Genomic DNA, 18,176 nt, shown 5'->3' with positions numbered 1-18,176 from the left:
TGCTCCACATGTGTCTGTGCATGCTCCATGTGTCTGTGCATGCTCCACACGTGTCTGTGCATGCTCCACACGTGTCTGCGCATGCTCCATATGTGTCTGTGCATGCTCCACATGTGTCTGCGCATGCTCCACATGTGTCTGTGCATGCTCCACGTGTCTGTGCATGATCCACGTGTCTGTGCATGATCCACGTGTCTGTGCATGCTCCACGTGTCTGTGCATGATCCACGTGTCTGTGCATGATCCACGTGTCTGTGCATGCTCCACATGTGTCTGCGCATGCTCCACATGTGTCTGTGCATGCTCCACATGTGTCTGTGCATGCTCCATATGTGTCTGTGCATGATCCACGTGTCTGTGCATGATCCACGTGTCTGTGCATGATCCACGTGTCTGCGCATGCTCCACATGTGTCTGCGCATGCTCCATATGTGTCTGTGCATGATCCACGTGTCTGTGCATGCTCCACATGTGTCTGTGCATGCTCCATATGTGTCTGTGCATGATCCACGTGTCTGTGCATGATCCACGTGTCTGTGCATGATCCACGTGTCTGCGCATGCTCCACACGTGTCTGCGCATGCTCCACATGTGTCTGCGCATGCTCCACACGTGTCTGCGCATGCTCCACATGTGTCTGCACAGGCTCCATGAGTCTGCGCATGCTCCACATGTGTCTGTGCATGCTCCACAAGTGTCTGCGCCTTGTTAGCACTTGGCTAAGGTTTTTAGGAGTCCCCTAGATTTTTCCTCCACAGAAAAAGCAAAAAACAATACAGTTTTAGTGATCTGGTCTAAAGACCTGCATTTTAATAAGTAGGTGGATGCTTTTGCATATGAATTGGTGAGTAAGGAAATGTCTGGTTTAAGAGTTCACATGGTTACTGTGAGTTAATGGTTGGTTTAATGAGCAGAGCAATTGAGAGATTTGCAACTTGTTTGTGACGTTCGTGGGTCGGCGAAGGACGAGACACAGAATCCTCATTTGACTTACGTCACTTTTAATGTTTACACTGATTGCGCAATAGCGCACGAAGAACAGACACTCTTACACAGAGACAAGCATACACTACGTGCAGACTTAGACAACGACGAGCACAGGACACTGCGCGAGCACACATTAAATAGACAAACCACATTAGCCCCACGTGATCACGAGACGATTCACAGGTGAGACTTATTAATCACACAACATAACCCTAACCACGGATATCCACTGACGCAGACAAAGCACGTGGACAACGTTTACACACGCCCAAAAGGGAGGGGCCGGGGTCCTCAACGTGACAGACGCCCCCTCCAAGGGCACTACCCGTCCCGGGGTGCCAACAGGACCGAGTGCCCCGAACCCACGACGATCCGACGTCGGATCCGACGCGCTCAGTCCTGCGTCTGGGAGGTGACTGCCCTTGGCGAATCGTCCGTTACGAATCGCCTAGCACACCCTCCCTGGGAAGACGGGGGAAAAGACGTTAGACACACTAAACGGAACATTCACAAACACACACACAGGCACGTTTACACATAGTGGCACAAGAGGGAAAAATGGGTTAGGTACACAAAGGGGAAGACTGACAAACACTGGAACACACACACACGACATGGGCGCCAGGCTTCGCGCCAGGAGGAGAGCGAGTAGGGGAGAGAGATCCGGTGCTGCTGGCGCTGTGTTGGGCACTCCCCCTCCTGCCTTCGCTGCGAACCCTCCACCGGGTGCAGCGCGGCGGGCGTACGCGCCCGGTGCAGCACGGCTGTCGTACGCGCCCGGTGCAGCGCGGCTGTCGTACGCGCCAGGTGCAGCGTGGCTGTCGTACGCGCCCGGTGCAGCGCGGCTGTCGTACGCGCCAGGTGCAGCGCGGCTGTCATACGCGCCAGGTGCAGCGCGAGGGAGCTCCTCCACCGTGTCCATATTCTCCTCCTCGCCCTCCAGGATCCCCTCCATGGACTCCGCCGGGCTCTCACCCCGGGAACAGTCCATGGGGCTGGCCCTGGAAGACCTGGAGGACGCGTTCTCCCCCGGAGTCCTCCGCCCCTTTACAGTCCCCACGGAGGAGGGAAGGCTCTCTTCCTCATCCTCCGTGTAGGGGTCACTCTCCGAGACACCAGACCCCACGGACGGGGAATAGTCCTCCGGTACCGTAGGAGAGGGACCTACAGGCGGAGGGAGGTAGTCCTCCTCTTCTGACACCTCCTCCTCCTCCTCTTCACCGTAGTCCACGGTGGTGTCGTCGCAGATGGACGGAGGGTACTCCTCATCCTCCTCCCCTCCCCAACATAGTCAATGGTGGGAGCGGAGTAAACGGACGGAGGGTAATCCTCTTCTTCCTCCCCCTCCTCCTCATAGCCCACGCTGGGAGAAGGGCACACAGGTGGAGGGGGGTACTCCTCCTCCTCTGACTCCTCCTCGGACTCCCCCTCTCCAAACTCCTCCTCCGGGGTCGACGCGGTGGCGCCGACTGTGCAGGCGCCCACCCTCTGAGGCGAGAGGGCGCGGGAAGGAGCGGGGTTTCGCTTCCTCCACATGCGCACCATCGCGCCAGTAGTTACAACGCGGGATCCTCGGTCACTCCTCGGGGAGCGTGTAACGATTGTCGAGCGGCCGAGGGGGCACCTTGTAGCGATTGTTGTAAAATAAATGGGTCTTATTTTTTACATTGAGGGGGCGGGACACCTCGCCTGAGGGGGCGACGCCCCCATTCGCCCCCCCGTGGCGCCGGCCCTGCTTATTAATCACTCGACATAACCCTAACCACGGATATCCACTGACGCAGACAAAGCACGTGGACAACGTTGACACACGCCCAAAAGGGAGGTGCGGGGGTCCTCAACGTGACATTGTTGAGGAAAAAAGTATGAATTTATATTTTTGAAGTGATAAAATTACAAAGTCAGTGGTTCAAAAAATGTGCCGATTTCCCTTTTATATTCACACATGGCTACTATAATTGCTGGTACAACATTTGAAGTTCTAGTTTAATTTGTACACTGATAGTACATATGTAACATTTGTAAAAATAAAGTGAGAAAAAAGTTTACTGTATGTTATTTTGTTGAATTTATGTATATTTATGACTCTATTGACTCCTAGACAGAGTACAACAAAGTGCCATCACCAAGAACCAAGTGCTGACCATCTCACTAGGTTTACTAGCCTACACAGTGCTCAATCTGACAAGAAGCATACCCACTTTGAAAGCAAGATTGTCATGGAGCTAGTGTGTTTAAGTATCTCATGAATTGTTAAGATTTTTTTATTGCCATTGTACCTTCCAGTTAATAAATATGTATGCCCCTAATGATATGCACATTCTATGTACACACAATGTAATGACAAGAAATTATCCCACAAACTGTCTCCCATACAGACATTAGGTAGCTATTTATCTAACAAACTACATAGTGCTGAAACCCTTTTACACGCTGGGACTTCACTGAAAGCAAGAAAGTTAAAATAGTACAAAAGTGGGAAAATGTAGTACTTCAAAAGTACATGTAAATCCATATATACCATCAACAGTAGAAGAAGAGATGACTATGGTGTCATTTATGTTGACTTGTTCTTCTGTTCCATTGACATTAGATGTAATGATGCTGTGACTGTCAAAGGTCATATTGCCTGAAGTTGTGGTGTCACAGACCGGTAAACTCATTGAGCCAGAAACATCTAGCATATTAACAGACTGATGTTTTGTCCTTGGTCTGAGTACAGTGCTGGTTTCACTGTCACTTTCAGAAGTGGTATCTGCAATATAATCTTCTGCACTCTCTGATGAAGTGTCAAATGATTCACCAGTCTTCCGAGATCCACATCTTCCATCTAAAAAAGGAATATGTAATATGTAATATAAATTGCAGAGATGTAACAACTGATCAGTATATTGAACAAGTCTGAAAGCATGATATTTCACATTATGTTCATTATTATTCATTATTCATCATTCATTATTATTACTACATTATTATGAACTGAATAGTTTGTTTGTTTGTTTATTTATTTAAAAGGGGACAATGCATTTTCATAAAACACATGATTATACATGGTTAAAAAAGCCAGAATTAGCCAAAAGGCTAGTTTTCATCTGTAGTCCCCGGGCCATGATGTAAAAAGGCAGTAATAAATTAGAAAAAACTAATTAGAAATTACAATTTAAAAAGAAGAAAGTAAGAAGGGGAGGACAGACTACAATACAGTATAATACAGAAAAAACACTTAGTATGCAATTTAAAAGAAAGACAACAATTTATCATATCACTAAAACAGCAGGCTTATCTTTTAATGTTGGCAACTATAGGTATTAATAAGCCACATTTTCAAATTTTTTGTGAATAGTAATGAATAGTTTTACATTGTAGTCAGACCTGACAAGTACTGTTCTCTTGTCATTTAGAGACCATAAGTCATTTAGAGACTCTTGTCATTTAAAGAACATAATCCAATGAATAACTGACAAAAAATAATTTAACTAAGTTTATGTTTCCCACGTAATTGCAACGTACCATGATACATTTCTTCCTTCTTAGTCTTGGAATAAATATCTCATTTTCATTTTGAAACTCTGTTGCAATCTATAAATAAAAGCAATAGAAACATGGTAATGAATATTTCATATGAAATTAAACAAAAACAGCTGAACAGTAGGGTTGCCACCTATGTCTGACAAAAAACAAGGACACTGTTATACAGACACAGGGCGGCGAGTGTAATCTGTTGACGGGGGGGGGGGGGGGGGGGGTGGCGAACGTAAAATGTTACCGGAGGGGTTTAAAATGGACACAGCGAGAAAAAAAACAGATTTAAAGTGTGCAGAAACAGTATGAATCGTGGTTTGAACTAACCTAGTTTTTTTTGCCGGGACCGAGTATTAAAAAGAACAAAAACCGGGACAAACCGGGACAGCCCGGTAAAACCGGGACAGGTGGCAACACTACTGAACAGACTTTTGACACTTCATGCTCATGATAAAACACTATTACAGTTCCTTGTGTGAGCCAGTTAAGTCTACATTTTTTTCAGAAACGTACAATTCTTCAGAATGTTACTTTGATGTATATGGTGCACAGCATGTAAGTAGACTGAGACATTACATTTAAATGTTTGGTTTAATGATTTATACTTTAAAAGCTTAGGGTATCGCCACGGAGGACCACTGAAATATGGTAGTTATGCGCACGTCATCAAGTAGTGTCGCATGAAGGTGACGAAGTAGCGCGTAAGAACCTCCCAGTTCTTAAATCCTACCTGCGTGCTCCGTCGTTCCTCGGCAGAGGGAGGAGCCAAGACGTGAGGGAGGGAGGATGAAGTTCTGAGATATGTGACCTTACTGGATACTGTACTGCTGGACACTACGAGGAGCAGTATGCAGTATACAAGTATGCTCTTCGCAACAGCCTCGGTAATGCCCTTTTATCTTCGGTAACTGTGTTGATCGTTGTGTGAGAAGAAAATTCAGTTCCCTTTGGTGGGCCTTTTTCCAAAGTGAAGTGAAAATCTTAGTTTTCGTCCTTTTACGGACAAACCTTGACAGTATATACACTCCGGTTCACATTTTGAAGACCTAATATTTTGATTGTGCTGAAAACGTTTATGAACATAATGTCGTTGTGTGAATAGATTTATTTTCATGCTTATTTTGAAAACTGTTGAAAACACTAAAATTGCTAAACTAAAGGCTTATCTTCCTTATACTTAAATATTGGGTTGGGCCAGTAGTTCCGCTTCACCTCCGCCATAGCAGCACTGCAGACGAACCCAGGGTTAAGACGGCTAGCTACAACATCATCTGTAGCACAAGATAGATGACGTTAGCCAAACATACTGGAATTTAAAAGTTATCTACTTTAAAATAACACTGATATACGCATCTTATTGAATATTTTCGTTGAAGTTAATCGGAGTTTTGCTGGTAAGTTAAAAATGCTCCCTTAACTAGCTAACCTGAATCACTAAGCTATCCATGTTGAGTACGCGACTTGTTTTGTAGTTATGAGTAAACATTTGTGTTTGTGATCGGACAGGCCAAAGTGTTGCAGCCTTCGTGTCTACAATTTTGTAGACTTTGTTGTGCCATGACTGTTTCAGTCCAGAATAACGTTAATGTTAAATGACGAGGGTTGCTAGCGGTCCGATTACACCATTTCCGACTTGTTCGCATAGCAGCTAGTTAGCTAGCTAAACTCGGGTCCTAATAGTTAAACTTGAACGTAACGTTAACTACATTCATAATTCCCGCGATTGGCTAATTTACATTTTGTGGTGTAACGCTGGAAGATTTCCTAGTTTGTTCAGTTTTTATCCCAAAGAGTAATTCTAAAAATACTCTGGCTAGATATTTTCGACTGCAGATTACTGAAGGTAGTGTACAGCTAACCAGCGTTAGTGACACTCGCTCCACGGGCCGGCACACTGATGACCTGCATTTGTGGGTTTCTTTTGCATGTATGGAGTTACCGCTCTCTAGAAGACGGTCGTATGTTCTTAAATATTTTTCTTAAGCTCTTGCAGTAGTAGGAAAGCTGGATTATGACACATTGGGGAGCACCAGTGTCTACCTGTCCTAATGCTTTAGGATCAGCTAGCTTCCCCTGTCTGACTCAGTGTCTTGTGTGAACTCTCCAATAAAAAAGGAGAGGACGGGCTTTGCTGACTCCAGGAAGCCCTGTTCAGAATTTCCTTTTATAGAAGCTGCAAATACAAAAGGCCCCTGGTGTCTTCCTGTAAACAGTTCCTGTACACAGCTACACATCTGTGAAAGAGAGGAATGAACAGTTCTTTGTTTTTGCTCAGATTTGGTCAGATGAAGCATGTGACCTGTAGCTTTCATGGCTGTCAGGAACCGGAAATGCTTCTGTTATCCTTTATCCAATCAGATGAAGGGAAAATTGACGCATTTTACTACTTCTATTTTTTCTCCCTTAAAGTTTATTTAAATCAGTCTCTATTAAAGTATAAATAAATTTTCCTCATAATACATTTTAAGATTAATGTAGTTTTAATGTAAATTAAAACTAATTAAGATTAATGTGGTTGAAATGCTCTGATTAAAAGTATACTTGACTAGTGCTGGGCGGTATGACAAATTCTGTATTTTTCGAAATTATATCGGTTTCACGGTATTTGACGGTCGTGTCCATTAGCACAAAACACAGCGCTGAAGAGCGGAACGCGCAAAGTTACAAAAATCGAGAGGCGCACGAGCTCGCGAAAGCGGTGCCACCGCAATTGCGTAATTTTTGCCGCGCAGACGCTCGCGACACGCGTCAAGTATAAGCGTCTTTATGGGTGGTGCAGCAGATTGATCTTGATCTTGATTGATCTATGATAACAAAAATAAACACCGGTTTTTGGTGCGAACTGGTATACCGCCCAGCACTACTTGACAATAGTAACATTATGACTGTTCGTGTAGACAAATTAGGCAACAATTGATTATTTTGGAGAGTAGACAGTATGTAGTACTGTGCAAGTGCTGCATGGACATATTTATGATTTGCATTGTATTGGTTGCTTATTAGGATACTGTTTATATTTGGTTTTTATATTTTTAGGTTTTTAGGCTACTATATTGCATACTGCTGCATTTTGGTTTAGTTATGCATTCAGGGTTGATATGTTTTGTAGAATTGTGAAATAATAGCCTAAAGGTGTAAAAATGTACAAAAGCATTCTTGCAGCCCCATGGAACAGATCCTTCCACATTTCACTGCTTTGTAAAGCTTGTTACTGCAACATCTGAAATATTTTTATTTGTATATATATTATAATGTAGAAGAGGGGTCAGCGTTTTTCCGTAGGTTTTTTTTTACCTTTTCCCCTTGTGAGTATATATTGGTTTCTTAGCCTAATGTCCCAGAGAGGCAAACCCTAGTCATTATGGAAAAAGCAAGTTAGAACTTGAAGGCAGTCTTCCTTGCAGGGCTCCTCTTTTATGTGCTATGGCATTGTATCTTGGCTTGATCATTTTAAACTAATCTCCTATTACAGGTCTACCAAGCACTACTATCACTGCACATTTTCCCCTTTTCTAGTTCCTCTTAAGTTTAGATTCATGAAATTGAACATGTCCTTTTCACTACAGCGTGCATTTTTTTCTTCTTAGCTTTTTCTTCAGTTTCAGAGCCTGAGTTTATCTAACTGTATCTGAACAGCCATCCCAGCATCACAGCAGAAGAAGGCCTTCTCAGAGGCTCTGGTGTATTATGTTATCGTAGCAATGCGCATAGCAGAATGAGAACAAGACTGCACTCGTGTTGTTGGAGTCTGATCTGGAATGAGTGCTACATGTATCAACTTGCCACCTTTTTTCAGTGGAAGCACAAAAGTGACCCACTCAGTATTCTACACACATCCCAAACCTGGAACAGAGCGTGTCTACTGGAAGGGGTGAGTTGGTTCTTTTGGGGATTGGCATTTTGCAGCTTTATTTTGGTTTTGTCAGAAATCATGGAGTAGATGTTTATTACAACTTTTCAGCATTAAGTTTATAATGACTCAAAGAAGCCCATCCAGCTGGTTATGGTAATACATTTCTGGTTATGGGACCGCCCAATTTAAAATAATTGAGAGTTTATTTTGTGGATTCAAAATATGGTCTTGACAGTATATTTATATCATAAGGTAGTAAACATGCTTTGACTTTGTCTAAATCACCTGCTGAGCACAAATTTTCATTTTGAACATAAGCACTGTTTACTTGTTTTGTTTTCTGTCATTGTCTTTAGTTTTAGGATATGAACTAATCTGCATTGTAACTTAATTATATCGAGTTTTAAGGGCTGCATGTTAACACAAGTATCCTGGAGGAAACCATTTTATTAGTTGTTATTAGGGCTGGACAATACAGGCAAAATTAATTTCCCAATATATTTATTCATTTCGGTCAATATGATATAAATCCAATATCAATATGAACAATATAAACCCTACACAAAACTGCCAAGAATGCCCACAACGGATGTCTGTACCTACAAATGTCTGAAAAATGAATGTCAAGTATATGAAGCCTCCTCCTAAAACTAAACTGTATTTACTTTAAAAATAAAAATAGTACAAATAAATCAGTCAACCTTTTATTTGTATTCAGCCTTCATATATGAAAATGAAGTAAGACATCGTCAAATAAACAAACGTCAGCTTTGTCAATGTTAATATCTTCGATAGTCTCCTCTTTTATCAACTAGGGTAAACGCCCCTATTAAGCTCACCCAAATCTAAAATTTGACGTATTCAAAGCAAAAGTAATTGTTTAGCAGGAGATGTTAAGTTAAAATGAAATTTTAATCTCATGTAACAATGTTGATTTTAATCTTAATAGTTTTATAATTTATAATAGTTATTAAAATTTAAAAGTCAAAAGTCTGAGGTGTGCTTAATGGGTGCAGCTCACAAGAATATTTTACATAAAGTATTGTTAATGTAAATAATTTCAATAATTTAAAATTGAATTTAGACATGGAAAGTCTGTAAAAATAAGATATTGCTAATTATTTTACCTTAATTTATACAGAAAACTGACAATGATTGTTTTTAGACCATTAATGAACTATTCACATAGGCAGTCTAGTGAGCTTAGAGAGCACCCTGAGCTTAATGGGGACAGCAATACAGTGAGTCCCCGCTTAACGATGGGGTTAGAGTCGGAAAAGTCTGTCGTAAAGCAGTTGTCATTGTTAAGCATGACCCTAGATTTAGATACACTTTGATTGTAAATACAGTATAGAAAAAACGATGTTTTCGTGCGTGCGTACAACGTGAGAAGGGCTGCGGTGGAGGCTGTGCTGCGTCAGCTTATTGTACACAACACCCCACCAGTGGAGCAAAAAGGGGGTATGCAGCGTATGCGACGTATAGGGGCGCTGCACTAGAGGGGGCGCCAAATCGATGAGCTATAATACTTAATTTGTGTCCATCTTACGTTCGAGCCCCCCCCGGGTCAACAACTTTCGTTGCACCCCACTGTGCTGGAATAAAAAAAATAATAATAAAATTAATAATAAAAAAAAAACGGACTCCGGTCCGTCGTTAAGCGGGGACTCGATGTACTTTCACATAAAAAATATAATGGACTTTTTGGAATAATGGAATGGAATATTTAACGCATAAAAAAAATTATCGCGATTGACGCAGCTGGGCATTTTCTTCCTGTGGAAAGCTGATCTGTGACCGTCCGAAATGCTGTACTTCCAGGTAGCATGTCCGAGGTTATGAAAAGTGCCCAGTTGCCTACTGAAAGAACCCACTGCTTTAATGGTTGAGCAGAACGTACTGCATAGAAATCTAGTGCCTACTGCTTAAGTATGGCTTTTCGGATTCAGCCAAGGATGGAGTTTTAGGTGGAAAGTTTTCCTGAAAACAAAAGTAATTTGCATAGTCTGCAAAGCAGAATTTAATTATCACAGAAGTAATTCATCTTTGACATATCACCTCAAAGCAAAACACTCTACCAAAATGATCTTTTCTTGTTCTTTAAAATTTGCACAGTTGGTAATAATAATATTCTTTATTTGTATAGCACCATTCATACATACATGCAACTCAAAGTGCCTTACAGAATAAATAAAAAAGAAACATTAAAAGGAAGCAAATATAAGTAAACAAAAATAAAATATTAAAAGAAATTAAGATAAAAAAGAAACAAACACAATAAAATTATGAAATAAAGTGACAAATTATAAAATAATAGACAACATAATGTAAATAAATGTAAATAAGATGGAGTTTCTTAACTAAAAGCAGATCTAAACAGGAAGGTTTTGAGATTATTCTTGACGCTGTGCAGGGATGAAATGCCTCTGAGCTCTTCAGGAAGAGAGTTCCAGAGCTTTGGGCCATAGTGGCTAAAAGCACTATCGCCAATCTTTTAATCGGCTTTTACAACATAAACGGGGGGGGGGGGGTCTGCTATCTGTTTATTGTTGCCATAGAGGCAATCCCCAGCCTCGTCTTGAGATCGCGGTGCGCATTTTCAAAATAAGAGCGGATGGCGCGATTGGAAAAAAAATCCTAAAAAAAACTTTTCAAAACAGCTCGCGGACCAGAAATAGATGGCCCCCGGGCCGCTATTTGATTATGGGGGTTCTAGAGAAATGTAAAGTTGAGTGTCATCTGCATATTGATGATAACTCAGAATCAGAATCGCCTTTATTGTCATTATAATTTACATTACAAGGTGCTTGCCAGTACAGTAAATACACACACAACATAAAACATAATCTATAAATTGAGGTAGTGCCGCATATACATGTTTCTTGGATTACTTGCGTGATATTTTGAATATTGCACAAGCTATATTACAATGTATGTTACAAATATTGCACATATTACAAATATTGCACATATTGCCCGTGGGAATTATTTTCATGGGTTATATTTCACATGGCTTGGGAACTTGCATTTAGTGCAGTGATGGCTCTAGAATAAAAGCTGTCCCTGAGCCTACTTGTACGAGTTTTGTGCAACCTTGCAACAGGTTAAACAGGTGATTGCTGGGGTGGGATGAGTCCTTGGTGATGCTGACTGCCCTTCTGAGGTAGCGAGAGGAGGCAATGTCCTCCAGGCTGGGCAGGGAGCAACCAGTGATCCCCTGGGCCGTGTTGATCACCCTCTGCAGCGCCTTTTTGTCTGCCACTGAGCACACTCCGTACCATGCCGTGATGCAATACTCGAGGATGCTCTCAATGATGGAGCTGTAAAAGAGCACCAACAGTTTCTCCTCCATCTTGTTCCTCTTGAGCACTCTCAGGAAGTGGAGTCGCTGCTGGGCTTTCTTCAACACTGTTGTGTTTGCAGACCAGGAGAGGTTGTCGGTGATCTGCACACCCAGGAACCTGATGGAGCTGACCCTTTCCACGCAGACTCCGTTTATGTGAAGCGGGGCTGGGTCAGTCCTGCCCTTCCTGAAGTCCAGAATTAGTTCCTTGGTTTTTTTAATGTTCAGAGGCAGGTTGTTGGTAGAGCACCACCTGGACAGCCGGTCTATCTCATCCCTGTAATCCGACTCATCTCCCCCTGAGATGGGCCCGACCACGGTTGTGTCATCTGCAAACTTTATGATGGTGTTAGAAAGATGGGTCGGAGAGCAGTCGTAGGTGTAGAGGGTGAACAGGAGAGGGCTCGGTACACAGCCTTGGGGGAGCCGGTGCTGAGTGTGATGGTGGAGGAGAGGTGGGGGCCTAATTTAACAGACTGTGGGCAGTCTGTGAGAAAATTCTGTATCCACTGGCGTATGGGGGTGGAGATACCCAGAGCCGTGAGTTTGTGGACCAGAATCTCCGGGATGATGTGGTTAAATGCTGAGCTGAAGTCTAGGAAGAGCATTCTTACGTAGCTCCCCCTATGCTCCAGGTGACTCAGCGCAGTGTGGAGCGTGATGTTTGTCGTCCTCTGTGGACCGGTTTACCTTATAGGTGTTTAGAGACCAGACTTTCAAAGCACTTCATGACTACTGGTGTAAGTGCAATAGGCCTGTAGTCATTTGTGCTCTCCACCACAGACGTCTTCGGGACTGGTATAATGATGGAGGACTTGAGGCAAGGTGGAATGATGGCCTGTGACAGGGACATGTTGAATATGCAGGTGAAGACCCCCGCCAGTTGGTCGGCACACGCTTTTAGCACCTTTCCCGGTACTCCGTTGGGGCCAGCCGCCTTCCTGGGATTCACCGCCTTCAATTCAGACTCCATCCGGATGAGCCAGCAGCTGCTTGTTTACACAGGCGAGCAGCGTGCTAAGGGCTATGCTAACGTTAGCATCGGAAGCGATGTAAACAGCGAACACGATGACTAATAATAATAATAATCTTTATTTGTATAGCACCTTTCATACATACATGTAACTCAAAGTGCTTTACAGTATAAATAAAAGAAACATTAAAAGGAGATAAGACAAAGACAAAAAGACAGAAGAAAATTTTAAAAGAAATTAAAGATAAAAATATTAAAATAACATAAAAAGTAAAAAGTGAAGTAAGTAAGATAATAAAAAGTAAAGTAAATAAGATAAGAAACTCTATCTTAATAGTTTTAACTAAAAGCGGATCTAAACAGGAATGTTTTGAGACTGCTCTTAAAACTATGCAGGGATGAAATGCCTCTGAGCTCTTCAGGAAGAGAATTCCAGAGCTTTGGGCCATAGTGGCTAAAAGCACCCTCGCCAATCTTTAATCGGCTTTTAGGAATCACCAGTAGATTACTGTTTGAAGACCTGAGAGACCTGACTGGAACATATCTAACCATCATTTCACTTAGGTAAAGAGGGGCAAGACCATGAAGACATTTAAAAACCATGACTAGAACCTTAAAATCTATTCTAAAGCTGACAGGTAACCAGTGCAGTGAGTGGAGTGCAGGTGTAATATGATCTCTCTTTCTCCTGCGGGTCAGAACCCTTGCAGCCGCGTTCTGAACTCGCTGTAGGTGCGAAATAGAGCTCTTTGGAAGAGCAGATAGAACAGCGTTACAATAATCTAGCCTTGATGTGATAAATGCATGGACAAGTTTTTCACTGTCAGCAGGAGAGAGCATATCTCGGACCTTAGCGATGTTTCGAAGATGAAAGTAAGCTGTCTTGCATGTAGTCATGATGTGTGATTTGAAGCTGAGCTCATTATCAAAGGTGACGCCCAGGTTCTTAACACATTGTCTGGCTTTCAGATTCATTTGATTTAAATAAGTCTGGACATCATTCCTTTGTGAATCACTGCCAAGAACAAGAACCTCTGTCTTCTGTTTATTTAACTGCAGAAAATTGTCAGACATCCATGTCTGTATATCATCTATGCAGTCAAACAGTGAGCAAATTGATTTTAGGGCTTTAGGTTCTAGCGAGATATAAAGTTGAGTGTCATCTGCATATTGATGATAACTAATACCATGTTTATTAATGATGTGTGGTAATGGAAGCATATATAGGTTGAATAGTAACGGCCCAAGAATTGATCCTTGGGGGACACCACAAGTTATTTTTTGACGTGTGGAGGAAGAGGTACCTAATGCTACATAGTAATCACGCCCAGTTAGGTACGATCTAAACCAGTCTAAGACTAAGCCACTAAGGCCTACCCAGCTCTGTAGTCGATCAAGAAGTATTTCATGATCAACGGTGTCAAAAGCGGCGCTTAAATCTAGCAGAAAAAGGACTGAGAGTTTGCCTGCATCCTTATTCAATCTCAAGTCATTTACTACCTTAACTAGGGCTGTTTCAGTGCTGTGGAGAGCTCTGAAACCAGATTGAAAAGTGTCATTTATTTGATTTACTTTGACATAGTCATTCAACTGGATTGACACTACTTTTTCAATGATTTTGCTAAGAAAGGAAAGGTTAGATATAGGTCGATAATTATTAAGAATTGTGGGATCAAGATTTCTGTTCTTTAATAGTGGTTTAACCATTGCAGTTTTAAAAATTTTAGGGAATTCACCCAATTGCAGAGACTGATTAACAATCGTTAGAACTTCATTTGCTAATGAGCTCAGAACCTGCTTGAAAAAGCTTGTTGGTAAAGGGTCCAGTTCACAAGTAGAGGATTTTAGTGATGAAATCACATCAAGTAGTGTTACCATGTCAACTTCTTGGAAATAAGACATATTAAAGTTAGGCTGAGTAACTGATATAAGGGTTGATGGTCTATTAGTGCTTGTTGCTATGTTCTGCCTTATACTAGTAATCTTGTCCTTAAAAAATATAGCAAACTCCTCACATTTTTCAACTGAAACAGTCTCAGGGAAGCCACAGGAGGTGGGGTTTACTAGCTGATCTATGCTTCTGAACAAGACAGCTGAGTTATTATTGGATGAATTGATTAAGGTAGAGAAATAGTTTTTCCTTGCTGATTTCACTTCACTGTTGTAATTCTGCAATGTTGTTTTATAAATATCAAAATGTACTTGCAATTTTGACTTTCGCCAACGTCTCTCAGCCTGCCTACAATCTTGCCTAAATTTTACAATAGATGGAGTGTTTCTCCAGGGCATCTTAATTTTACCAGAGATTATTTTAGTTACCTTTGGTGCCACAGCATCAATACAGTTCCTAACTCTGTGTGTGAATGTTTCAACTAGCTCATTCCCATTTTCTGAGAGGGGAGGGAGGGACTGTATCATGTCTGTGAAGGCCACGGCACTGCCAGCACTGAGATAACGCTTGGTTATTGTGCGCTTTTCACTGAGTGTTCTAGTAGATAATGACATGTTGAAAAATACACCAAAATGGTCAGAGATTGCAACATCAGTAATTTCAGTATTATTAACCTCTATACGTTTAGAAATGACCAAATCTAAAATGTGGCCATGCTTATGAGTTGGGCCTGATACATGCTGTATGAGATCAAAAGAGTTAAGCATCCTCATGAATTCTGAAGTGATTGGATTTGTGGATATATCCATGTGAATATTAAAATCCCCAGCAATTAAAACATAATCAAAATCAATTAAAATCCTTGAAAGCATTTCTTCAAAATCTTCAAGAAAATCTGCATGTAGTCTGGGAGGATGATAGATAACAATCAAAAGAACTGAATAAGTACTGTTGAGTTGTACTGCCAGATATTCAAACGTAGGATGTTCCCCTAATGAGATCTGCTTACATCGGAATGCTTTATGGTAAAAACATGCAACACCACCACCTCTCTTATTTACTCTGGAGACATTAAAATAGTTAGTCGGGAGGTGAAGCTTCATTTAGCACTATTGCTCCATTGCTATCAAGCCAAGTCTCTGTTAGAAAAAGAAAGTCCAGACAGTAATCTTCAATTAATTTAGCTATTATAAAAGACTTGTTTGTGAGTGAGCGGACATTTAGTAAGGAGACTTTGAAGACTTGATGTGTTTGATCAGCATCGCTTACATCACTTGTGCATTTCACTGGGATCAAATTTTGTTTGTTACAATGTATTGTACCCTTATGTTTTCTTCTGATTACATTTTTATTTCGACTCTGAGAGCCATGCCACCGGCTATTTAAAATAACTGGAATGTAGCACTGACTAGGAGCATGGGTTCCAGTGTGTCAGACCTGAGAATTCACTGAGTGTGCAGGAGAAGTGGGTGAGTTCCTGCAAGACAGCAGACTGTAGTGTTGCAGAACCTCTTCAATCTCCTGGAGTTTACCTCTGAGACTGTGGACAGATTCTCTGACAGGAGATGGTGGGCTCCTTTGACTGACATTACTGACGTTACTGCTGGCGGTTGGGTGCAGATTCCGCATGTGAGTGATTCCATACATTAGATTGTCCACAAGCATTTGAGTCCCAGCCCTGTTAGGGTGAAGCTGATCAGGTTTAAAAAGCTCAGGACGCCTCCAAAAAATGTTGAAATTGTCAATGAAGTTTACCTTCCGATGTGCACAGGCTGTAGTGAGCCAGCTGTTTAGAGCCAGCAGTCTGGTAAAGTGACCACTGCCTCGACGTGCAGTTGGTATCGGTCCAGAAATGAACACTTCACACCGGGAAAACTCCAGAATGTCGAGCAGATGGTTAAAATCCTGTTTCAGTATCTCAGACTGTTGTTTGTAAACATCGCTAGAGCCGACATGTACAATCAGTCTTTCCGTAGCTGGATGGTCATGCAATATGTGTGGAATCATGGGTATCACTTCACAGACAGTAACACGAGGAAAGCAAAAGGCCTTAATACTGTTGCTCCATACATCTCTGATGACTGAGTCCCCAATTAGCAGCGTTTTGGGCTGTGGCGGTGTTCCTCGTCTTCTTTCACCGTTAATGCCTCGGCGGCTAACATGGTTACCACCCCGATGGCCAACATGGTTACCACCCCGATGGCCAGCATGGTTACCACCCCGATGGCCAACATGGTTACCACCCCGATGGCCAACATGGTTACCACCCCGATGGCCAACATGGTTAGCATCCCGATGGCTAACCCTCTTAGCATGCTTGTTAGCATGCTGCTGGCTAACACAGTTGGCAGCCTGGTGGTTGGTCCGCGAATGGCCAGAGTTATTTGCAAGCTTAGCAGCCAGACTGGAGTCGGATCTCTGATGCTGATTGGGGTGCGTTTGATGTCCTTGATGTCCTGGAGAGGGAGGCAGTATGTTGTGATGAGACTGCTCAGTTTCTGCTACTTCAGTTGAGGCAAGAGCTTCATATCTGTTATCGAGAAGAATGTTCTGTTCTGAAGATTGCTGCTTTCCACCGCTGCTGTGCTGGTTTCTGCTACGTTCCTTCCCCCGAACAAGAGTCCAGCCCTTATCATTGTTGTTGTTAACAGGATTAGGAGTTGAGGCCAAGATGAGCTTAGGCTTTGCCCCCAGTACATCCCAGCGACAATGGAGAGAAACGTCTCTTTCTTTGCCAGTCACAGGGACGGTTTTGTCAGCGGTTTGTGTGGCAAAAATCGAGTCCAGATATTCTTCCTCCTCCCTTATAGAATGTAAGGTATGGATTCTTTCCTGAAGTTCTGCAACCCTCTGAGACAGTTTGATACACTCAGAGCAAATAGATGATGTGGAAGCATGAGGCATAATCGCAAAAGCACCGGGCACAAGGCTCAAATATCCAAGTTAAAAATCCAAAGTGCAAAAATAACACCCAATAAGTTCTGGCAGGTATTTCACAGCTGAAAACAATATCAGCTGCTGATAAAACAGTGCACAAAAACCACTCACAAGGAAGAGGCGCAAAAAACAGTTCACTCGCAGTGTCGGACTGTCGGAATGTAAAAAATGCTAAATAATCCTTTATAGATGAATGTAAAAAAGCTTACCAAGTGAAGTAACGAGTAATGGATCCTTTTAACTTGTAAAAATAACTTGAACTTGTAGATATAACTCAAATAAATGAAAGGACAAGCAGAGCTGACAGAAAAGCGTCTGTACAGGAGGAAAGCAGGAAGTCACTCCCTTGGAAGATAAAAAGGTCTGCACGAGACTGCCATGCCCTCTAAATCAGGAGAACAGTGAGAGTCTACAATCCTGCTGCTGCTGCACCACTCACGGTTTACGTAGACACATAGTCCCCCACCTCTGCTCTTACCGGAGTCGCTGGTTCTGTCCTGCCGGTGTAGCGTGCGGCCTGCTAGCTCTACTGCAGCGTCGGGGATCAGTGGGTGTAGCCACGTTTCCGTGATGAGCGAAATACTGCAGTTCCGCACAAAGCTGATTGTCGCCATTTGTAGCTCCAACTCGTCCATTTTGTGAATGATCGATCTTGCGTTTGAGAGGAAGA

General features: G+C 42.5%; 1 protein-coding gene and 1 long non-coding RNA gene across 9 annotated transcripts in view; one reads left to right on the top strand and one right to left on the bottom strand.

Moving 5' to 3' along the window:
* Window positions 1-3,073: 3,073 nt before the first annotated feature.
* Window positions 3,074-5,715, bottom strand: LOC143485437 (uncharacterized). The gene is made up of 3 exons (XR_013122883.1): window positions 5,240-5,715; window positions 4,498-4,566; window positions 3,074-3,817 (listed from the first exon to the last, which is right to left on the bottom strand). It is a non-coding gene; the product is annotated as an uncharacterized LOC143485437 (long non-coding RNA).
* The window catches only part of pak2a (p21 protein (Cdc42/Rac)-activated kinase 2a), a 73,185-nt gene continuing 60,261 nt past the window's right edge, over window positions 5,253-18,176 (top strand). For 2 of the 8 annotated variants that reach the window (XM_076984868.1, XM_076984866.1), the window contains exons 1-2: window positions 5,750-5,903; window positions 8,306-8,380. The gene's annotated coding sequence lies outside the window, so the exon portion shown is untranslated. Of the gene's footprint in view, window positions 5,394-5,746; window positions 5,904-8,305; window positions 8,381-18,176 lie in introns of those variants that run through there. The other 6 variants (XM_076984870.1, XM_076984869.1, XM_076984867.1 and 3 more) reach the window with 6 other exon arrangements.

The sequence above is a fragment of the Brachyhypopomus gauderio genome, unplaced genomic scaffold (genome assembly GCF_052324685.1).
Source record: "Brachyhypopomus gauderio isolate BG-103 unplaced genomic scaffold, BGAUD_0.2 sc34, whole genome shotgun sequence".
Taxonomy (NCBI): Eukaryota; Metazoa; Chordata; class Actinopteri; order Gymnotiformes; family Hypopomidae; genus Brachyhypopomus; species Brachyhypopomus gauderio.
Note: the sequence above shows the minus strand (reverse complement) of the source record. Positions and strands in the feature narration are given on the sequence as shown.